Source organism: Aegilops tauschii, chromosome 1, assembly GCF_002575655.3.
Source record: "Aegilops tauschii subsp. strangulata cultivar AL8/78 chromosome 1, Aet v6.0, whole genome shotgun sequence".
In the NCBI taxonomy this organism is placed as follows: domain Eukaryota; kingdom Viridiplantae; phylum Streptophyta; class Magnoliopsida; order Poales; family Poaceae; genus Aegilops; species Aegilops tauschii.
The window spans coordinates 224720270-224729679 of NC_053035.3; positions in this window are offsets into that span (position 1 = coordinate 224720270).

Consider the following 9410-nt stretch of genomic DNA (forward strand, 5'->3'; position numbering starts at 1 on the left):
GGTTCTGTCACTCTAGCAACCCATCATCTACTTATTACTTCACAATGCCTTCCTCTAGGCCCAAACAATGGTGAAGTGTCATGTAGTTGACGTTCACATAACACCACTAGAGGAAAGACAACATACATCTCATCAAAATATCGAACGAATACCAAATTCACATGACTACTTATAGCAAGACTTCTCCCATGTCCTCAGGAACAAACATAACTACTCACAAATCATATTCATGTTCATAATTAGAGGGGTATTAATATGCATAAAGGATCTGAACATATGATCTTCCACCAAATAAACCAACTAGCATCAACTACAAGGAGTAATCAACACTACTAGCGACCCACAGGTACCAATCTGAGGTTTTGATACAAAGATTGGATACAAGAGATGAACTAGGGTTTGAGAGGATATGGTGCTGGTGAACATGTTGATGAAGATTGCCCCCTCCCGATGAGAGGATCATTGGTGATGACGATGGTGATGATTTCCCCCTCCCGAAGGGATGTTTCCCCGGCAGGACAGCTCCACCGGAGCCCTAGATTGGTTCCGCCAAGGTTCCGCCTCGTGGTGGCGGTATTTCGTCCCGAAAGCTTGCTTCTAATTTTTTCCAGGGTAAAAGACTTCATATAGCAGAAGATGGACACCTTAGGCCTGCCAGGGGTCCCACGAGGCAGGGGGCGCGCCTAGGGGGTAGGGCGCGCCCCCACCCTCGTGGATGGTGGGTGGCCCCCCTCTGGTACTTTCTTCGCTTAGTATTTTTTATTAATTCCAAAAATAACTTCCATGGAGTTTCAGGACTTTTGGAGTTGTGCAGAATAGGTCTCTAATATTTGCTCCTTTTCCAGCCCAGAATTCCAGCTGTCGGCATTCTCCCTCTTCATGTAAACCTTGTAAAATAAGAGAGAAAAGGCATAAGTATTGTGACATAATGTGTAATAACAGCCCATAATGCAATAAATATCGATATAAAAGCATGATGCAAAATGGATGTATCAACTCCCCCAAGCTTAGACCTCGCTTGTCCTCAAGCGGAAACCGATAACGAAAAATATGTCCACATGTTTAGAGATAGAGGTGTCGATAAAATAAAATACGGACATGAGGGCATCATGATCATTCTTATAACAGCAACATAAATATATATTGTCATATGATTTCTTATGCTAAAGTAACAATCTATTCACAATGTCAAGTATGAATCAGAAAATTCATTGAGAACTAACAAACTGTGATCTCGGTCATTGAAGCAATTGCAATTTATCATAACATCGGAAAGAGTCAATATAAGAGCTTTTCAGCAAGTCCACATACTCAACTATCATTTAGTCTTCCATAATTGCTAACACTCACGCAATACTTGTGGTTATGGAGTTTTAATCGGACATAGAGAAAGATAGGGGCTTATAGTGTTGCCTCCCAACCTTTTACCTCAAGGGTAATGTCAACAATAATAGTTCATGATAACTTACATCCAATTGGATATATATATATATATATCAGGATCTTTCCAACACAATGTGCTTGCCAAAGGATAAAATATGAAAAGGAAAGGTGAAGATCACCATGACTCTTGTATAAAGTATGAGACAAGAATAAAAGATAGGCCCTTCGCAGAGGGAAGCAGAGGTTGTCATGTGCTTTTATGGTTGGATGCACGAAACCTTAATGCAAAAGAACATCACTTTGTATTGCTACTTGTGATACGGACCTTTATTATGCAGTCCGTCGCTTTTATTTCTTCCACATCACAAGATCGTATAAAGCTTATTTTCTCCACACTAATAAATCATACATATTTAGAGCACAATTTTTATTGCATGCAACAATGACAACTTACTTGAAGGATATTACTCAATCCATAGGTAGATAAGGTGGACTCTCATGGCAAAACTGGGTTTAAGGATATTCGGAAGCACAAGTAGTATCTCTACTTGGTGCAAGGAATTTGGCTAGCATGAGGGAGAAAGACAAGCTCAACATGTTGGATGATCCATGACAATATACTTTATTTCGGTTATAAGAAAACATAACCCATCACGTTGTCTTCCTTGTCCAACATCAACTCTTTAGCATGTCATATTTTAATGAGTGCTCACAATCATAAAAGACGTCCAAGATAGTATATTTATATGTGAGAACCTCTCTTTCTTTATTACTTCCTATTAATTGCAACGATGACCAAAACTATGTTTGTCAACTCTCAACAACTTTTATTCATCATACTCTTTATATGTGAAGTCATTACTCTCCATAAGATCAATATGATCTCTTTATTTCTTTTTATTCTTTCCTTTTCTTTTATTCCCTCAAGATCATAGCAAGATAATCAAGCCCTTGACTCAACACTAATCTTTATTATATATAGCTCACGGACTCAATTACATAGAGGGATCATAAAGCAAAACTCAAAACTAAATCACACCAAACCTTTATTCTACTAGATCAAGATATTACCAAAAGGATCGAACTAAGAAAACCGGTAAAGATAGGAGTGTGATGGTGATACGATACCGGGGCACCTCCCCCAAGCTTGGCAGTTGCCAAGGGGAGTGCCCATACCAGATACTCAGTTCTCCTTTGCTGGTGAAGAAGATGGTGGTGATGATGGATAGTCGCACATCAAGCATAGGAGCTCCTCCAATTTGCGGATAATGCCCTTGAGTGCGATGATATGCTCCTTCAACAAAATATTTTCACGTGTGAGATACTTGTTTTGTATGCGAGCCAACTCAATCATCTTGAAAGCTTCAATCTCAATTGGGGTAAGAAGATTGTGATGAGGTTGAAGGATGTCTTCTTCTTCTGCTGCCGGAGCTTGATCCTCCATGGCCTTCTTGATCCTATCCTCCTTGTTGATCTCCTCGGGTTCTTCTCTCTTTAGCTCTGTCTTCATTAGCCAAGCATCATTGCCTTCATTGTTGGAGGAAGGGGACGTCATGATGCCTGGCCTTGACAACTCTGACAGAAAACAGCTCGAAACAAGAACAGAGGATATTTGCGTGATGTAAGGGTCAAAACCTTCGGGAGATTATGTAATGAATTTTTTCTGACCAAAAGATGTATCGTGCAAGAAAACGGAGTCCGGAGAGCACACGAGGTGCCGACGAGGTAGGGGGCGCGCCCTCCACCCTCGTGGAAGCCTCGTGTCCTTCCCGGACTACTTATTTTCCTATTTTCTTAAATATTCCAAAACGGAGAAAAATTACCATTAGAACTATTTTGGAGTCGGTGTACTTACCGTACCACATACCTATTCCTTTTCGGAGTCTGGAACGTTTTGGAAAGTGTCCCTTATGTATTCCTCCAGGGTTACAGTTTCAATAACATTAGTTTCAACATTTATAGGATTACCTGAGATATAATGTTTGATTCTTTGACCGTTCACCACCTTTGGATTTGTGCCTTCGAAGTTGTTGATTTTTATGGCACCGGAACGATAGACCTCCTCGATAACGTAAGGACGTTCGCATTTAGAGAGAAGTTTTCCTGCAAAAAATCTTAAACGAGAGTTGAATAACAACACATAATCACCTACATTAAACTCACGTTTTTGTATCCTTTTGTCATGCCATCCTTTAACTTTTTCTTTAAACAGTTTGGCATTCTCATAGGCTTGGGTTCTCCATTCATCAAGTGAGCTAATGTCAAATAGCCTCTTCTCACCAGCAAGTTTGAAATCATAATTGAGCTCTTTAATGGCCCAATATGCCTTATGTTCTAGTTCGAGAGGTAAGTGACATGCTTTTCCATAAACCATTTTATACGGAGACATACCCATAGGATTCTTATATGCAGTTCTATAGGCCCATAATGCATCATCAAGTTTCTTGGACCAATTCTTCCTAGATCTATTAACAGTCTTTTGCAAAATTAATTTGAGCTCTCTATTACTCAGTTCTACTGGACCACTAGACTATGGGTGGTATGGAGATGCAATTCTGTGATTAACATCATACTTAGCAAGCATTTTACGAAAGGCACCATGAATAAAATGTGAACCACCATCAGTCATTAAGTATCTAGGGACTCCAAACCTCAAAAAATAACTTCTTTAAGAATCTTAATAGAGGTGTTATGATCAGCACTACTAGTTGGAATAGCTTCTACCCACTTAGTAACATAATCAACAGCAACTAAAATATGTGTATACCCATTAGAGGAAGGAAACGGTCCCATATAATCAAAGCCCCAAACATCAAATGGTTCAATAACAAGTGAATAGTTCATAGGCATTTCTTGACGTCTACTAATATTACCAATTCTTTGACATTCATCACAAGAAAAGACAAACTTACGGGCATCTTTGAAGAGAGTGGGCCAATAAAAACTGGATTGCAATACCTTATGTGCAGTTCTATCTCTAGCATGGTGCCCTCCATAAGCCTCGGAGTGACACTTGTGTAGGATCTGTTCCTGCTCATACTCGGGTACACAACGTTAATAACACCATCTACTCCTTCTTTATAAAGGTGTGGGTCATCCCAGAAGTAATGTCTTAGATCATAGAAAAAGTTTTTCTTTTGCTGGTATGTGAAACTAGGTGCTACAAATTTAGCAACAATGTAATTAGCATAATCAGCATACCATGGAGTAGTACGAGAAGCATTTATGACAGCTACTTGTTCATCAGGAAAGCTATCATCAATAGGTAGTGGGTCATCAAGAACATTCTCTAACCTAGACAAGTTGTCTGCAACGGGGTTGTCAGCTCCCTTTCTATCAATAATATGCAAATCAAATTCTTGTAACAAGAGAACCCATCTAATAAGTCTAGGTTTAGCATCTTTCTTTTCCATAAGATATTTAATAGCAGCATGATCAGTGTGAACAGTTACTTTGGAATCAACAATATAAGGTCTGAACTTATCACAAGCAAATACAACTGCTAAAAATTCCTTTTCAGTAGTAGCATAATTTCTCTGGGCACTGTCTAGAGTTTTACTAGCATATTGGATAACATTTAATTTCTTATCAACTCTTTGTCCTAAAACAGCCTCTACGGCATAATCACTAGCATCACACATAATTTCAAAGGGTAAATTCCAATCAGGTGGCTGAACAATAGGTGCAGAAATCTGTAACATCCCAAATTTTCAATTTGGTATGTTATACATAGATCATCATTGCATATCATGTTTTATTGCATTTTGACAAATCCTCGATAAATCCTAAGCAACTGAAGGACCCTCGGAGAGAGTTGGGGATTTTCTCGAATTTTCATATTTGATTTTCATCAAATAATAAGACGAGGATTTTGGTTTTAATTATTTTTCTCTCCGGAAAAATATTTCACTTTAAAATAAAACGAGAGGAGAAAACATGACTTCTCCAAAACAATTGAAATACTGGAGGAAAAATGTTAAAATCATTATTTGGAATTTATTTGGATTTTATTTGCAAATTTTATTGCATTAAAAATATTGCATGTTTTCAAAATATTTATTTTGATAAAAACAAATGTTCACCCTATTCTAGATTTTCTAACTAGACGGGGAAAATTTATTTCATATTTTTCCGATTTTTATTTATTTTTCTACGTATTATTTTCCGCGGAACTTATTTAAAAAAAAACGCGACGCCCGACCGGGCCGAAGCCCAGCCGAGCGCCGGCCCGCCTCGCGCCTCTCCTCTTCCCGCACGACACCGAGCCGCCGCCGGAGTCCGCCCCGGCCACGCCGCCTCGGCCGCCCCCTTCCCCAAGCTTCGGACCCCCCTCCTTAAATAGCCCCCCCTCTCTCTCTCCCTCAACCCGCAAGCCGCCGCCGCCGCCCTCACCGCCGAGCCCGCCGCCGCCCGCATCTCACCGCCGCCGCCGCCGGAGTCGCGCCCGCCGCCGCCCGTTCGTCGCCGGAGCCGCCGCCCCTCGCGCCCCCCCCCCCCCCCGACCCCCGAGCCGCGCCCGAGCCCGGAGCCCCTCGCCGGAGTAGCCCGACAAGGTACTGCCCGATGCCATTGACCTTTGCCGGTTTTCGTTTTAAAAAAAACCCTTCGTTTAAAAAAACCCTAGATCGGTTTTTTTTCGGTTTTATTATTTTGCGAGCGTTCACCGAACCGTCCGTTTTAACGAACGCGTTCGTCGGTTTTTCTCTGATAACGAACGTCCGTTATTTAACCGTTCGACCGTTTTTCTTTTTCGTCGGATTTTTCTCGTTATTTTCTCAGATTCGATTTCTGATCAAATCTTCGATTCTGTTTAACTTCTCGCTCGTTTATCGGAATCAGGCGATTCAAGCGCCTAGAGTTTCGTCTCGAAATTCTCTTTCCGTTTAATCTACTCGAACAAGTTTTTGTTACAGTAAAATTTGACCTAGATCCAGATTAGCAAACGAAGTTTCTTTCTTTCGCCGTTTGACTTTCGTTGCTTCTTTCGAGTTGATTCTTTTTGCAAACCGGAGTTCTTAAGTTGAACTTTCTGGTTGGTTCTTTCATTCGAGTTTTACCTGTGCATTAGATGAGTACTGATTGTATGCTTGTTTGTTTGCGATAGAGTACCCGGAGTGTGCCGCTTGTTACTTCGACTCGCTAGGTTTTGCGGATCATCAGCAAGGCAAGTAACACTTTGATCATACCCCGTTCATACCCAGTTTTATTGCATTAGATCTGTTTTCCTCAAACACTTGCATGGTTAGGATCTAATTAAATTGTGGGTATTGGGAAGTAGTTGAGGTAGTACCTATTACCTGTTTTCTTATCAAACCCTTGGGAGTTACTTCTACGTTGCTTTTATTATTGCCATGCTATGCTCGTAGACGTGGATTGGGTTTGAGTGACATTCATGACAGATGTGAGATGTTTAATAATGGTTCAACTTAAGGTGGCAACTAAAACTCACATCTGGGTGGATTGAGGCACCTGGAGAACCCAGTGTTGTCTGTATGTATAAGGTCCGCCACCCAGGCTCAAAGGGATCATAAGATTATTCATGCTAGAAACTTCCGTGTGCAGCCACAAGCTATTATGGGCTCTAGCATAGTTGAGTAGGTTACAAGATCTCTTGAAGAGGTGGACTAGCAGATGTAGGGGAAAGTAGGTGTACCGGTCCATCCAGAGTAAAGAGTGATTGTTTCTGAAAGACTGTGTCTCCGTCATCCGTTTCTCAAACATCATGTAGTGCGAGAATCAAGCGGAGGCGATCGAGTCTTGTGGGGAAAAGTGCGCAAACCTCTGCAGAGTGTACAAACTAATCATGGTTAGCCGTGTCCCCGGTTATGGACAATTTGAGTATCTAGTACCTGGATTATCATTTGAATCTCATCACCGTGATACTTATAATTAATTTTGTTGGGTTAAAGATGATACTTAAATGGGATTGAGTTGGAGGTACCTTCTCAATGTTTCAACCACCATGAAAGTTAAATAAAATTTATTCCTTTGAAGTAGGATAAAATCGGCTTTTCGCAAAACTGTAACCATAGAGCTTTCCACCAGCCATATATGCATGTAGTATAGCATTATTGTTGTTCATTACTCTCTATGTGTTACTTTGCCAGCATATTCTATGTGCTGACCCGTTTCCGGGCTGCAACGTTTCATGTTGCAGACTTTTCAGACGACGAGTAAGGTGCTTTAGGTCGTGGTCTTATACTCAGTGATGCCGCTGGAGTGATGGACTCACTTATCTTCCAAGTCTTCCGCTGTTATCGTGTTAGATGGCCTTAAGCCATGTTTATCATACTCAAACTCTTCGGAGTTATTCGATGTAATAAGTGTGTGATTGCTACTCTGTTATAAATCCTCCATTTGTACTGTGCGTGTCAGCATTACTGATCCAGGGATGACACTGGTGCACAGCAGCACAGGCCATTTGAGGTCTGGTCGCTACAAAATCAAAGCTTTCTTAAGTATTTCAAATGCTTCTACACAATCATCATCAAAGACAAAAGGAATATCTTTTTGTAGAAGGTTGGTCAGAGTCCTAGAAACTTTTGAGAAGTCCTTAATGAACCTCCTATAAAAACCGGCATGACCAAGGAAGCTTCTTATACCTTTAATGTCCTTGAGACACAACATCTTTTCAATAGCATCAAATTTAGCTTTATCAACTTCAATACCTCTTTGAGAAATTTTATGCCCCAAGACAATACCTTCATTAACCATAAAGTGGCACTTCTCCCAATTCAAGACAAGATTAGTTTCTTCACATCTCTGCAAAACTCGATCAAGGTTGCTCAAGCAATCATCAAAAGAAGTTCCATATACGAAGAAATCATCCATGAAAACCTCAACAATCTTTTCACAAAAATCAGAGAATATAGCCATCATGCATCTTTGAAATGTAGCAGGTGCATTACATAAACCAAAAGGCATACATCTATAAGCAAAGGTACCGAAAGGGCAAGTAAAAGTGGCCTTTTCTTGATCCTCTTTTGACACAGGCATTTGAGAGAAACCAGAATAACCATCTAGAAAGCAAAAATGTGTATGTTTGGATAATCTTTCTAGAATTTGATCAATAAAAGGTAAATGGTAATGATCCTTTTTAGTAGCTTTATTTAGTTTACGGAAATCAATTACCATCCTATAACCTGTAATAAGTCTTTGTGGGATCAATTCATCTTTATCATTAGGAACAACAGTAATACCTCCCTTCTTAGGGACGCAATGGACATGATTTACCCACTGACTATCAGCAACGGGATAAATTATACCTGCCTCCAGAAGCTTTAGTATTTCTTTTCTTACCACTTCTTTCATCTTAGGATTTAACCTTCGTTGGTGATCAACAACTGGTTTAGCGTCTTTCTCTGATTTTATTTTGTGTTGGCATAGAGTGGGACTAATGCCCTTAAGATCATCAAGAGTATATCCAATAGCAGCACGGTGCTTCCTCAGAGTTTTCAATAATTTATTCTCTTCATGCTCTGAAAGGTTAGCACTAATAATAATAGGATATATCTTTTTCTCATCAAGATAAGCATATTTAAGAGTATCAGGTAATGGTTTAAGCTCAAACACGGGATCACCCTTGGGTGGAGGAGGATCCCCTAGGATTTCAACAGGCAGGTTATGTTTCAAAATAGGTCCCTGTTTAAATAATACTTCATCTATTTCCCTTCTTTCATTCATAAACATATCATTTTCATGGTCAAGCAAATATTGTTCTAAAGGATCATTAGGAGGCACGACAATAGAAGCAAGACGAATAATTTCATCTTTACTAGGCAATTCCTTATCACGGGGTTGTCTACGAAATTTAGCAAAATTAAACTCATGAGACATATCTCCCAAACCAATAGTAACAACATCCTTTTTGCAGTCTATCCTAGCATTAACACTATTCAAGAAGGGTCTACCAAATATGATGGGACAAAAGCTATCTTGTGGGGAACCAAGAACAAGAAAATCAGCGGGATATTTAACTTTCCCACACAAGACTTCAACATCTCTAACAATCCCAACTGGTATCTCTA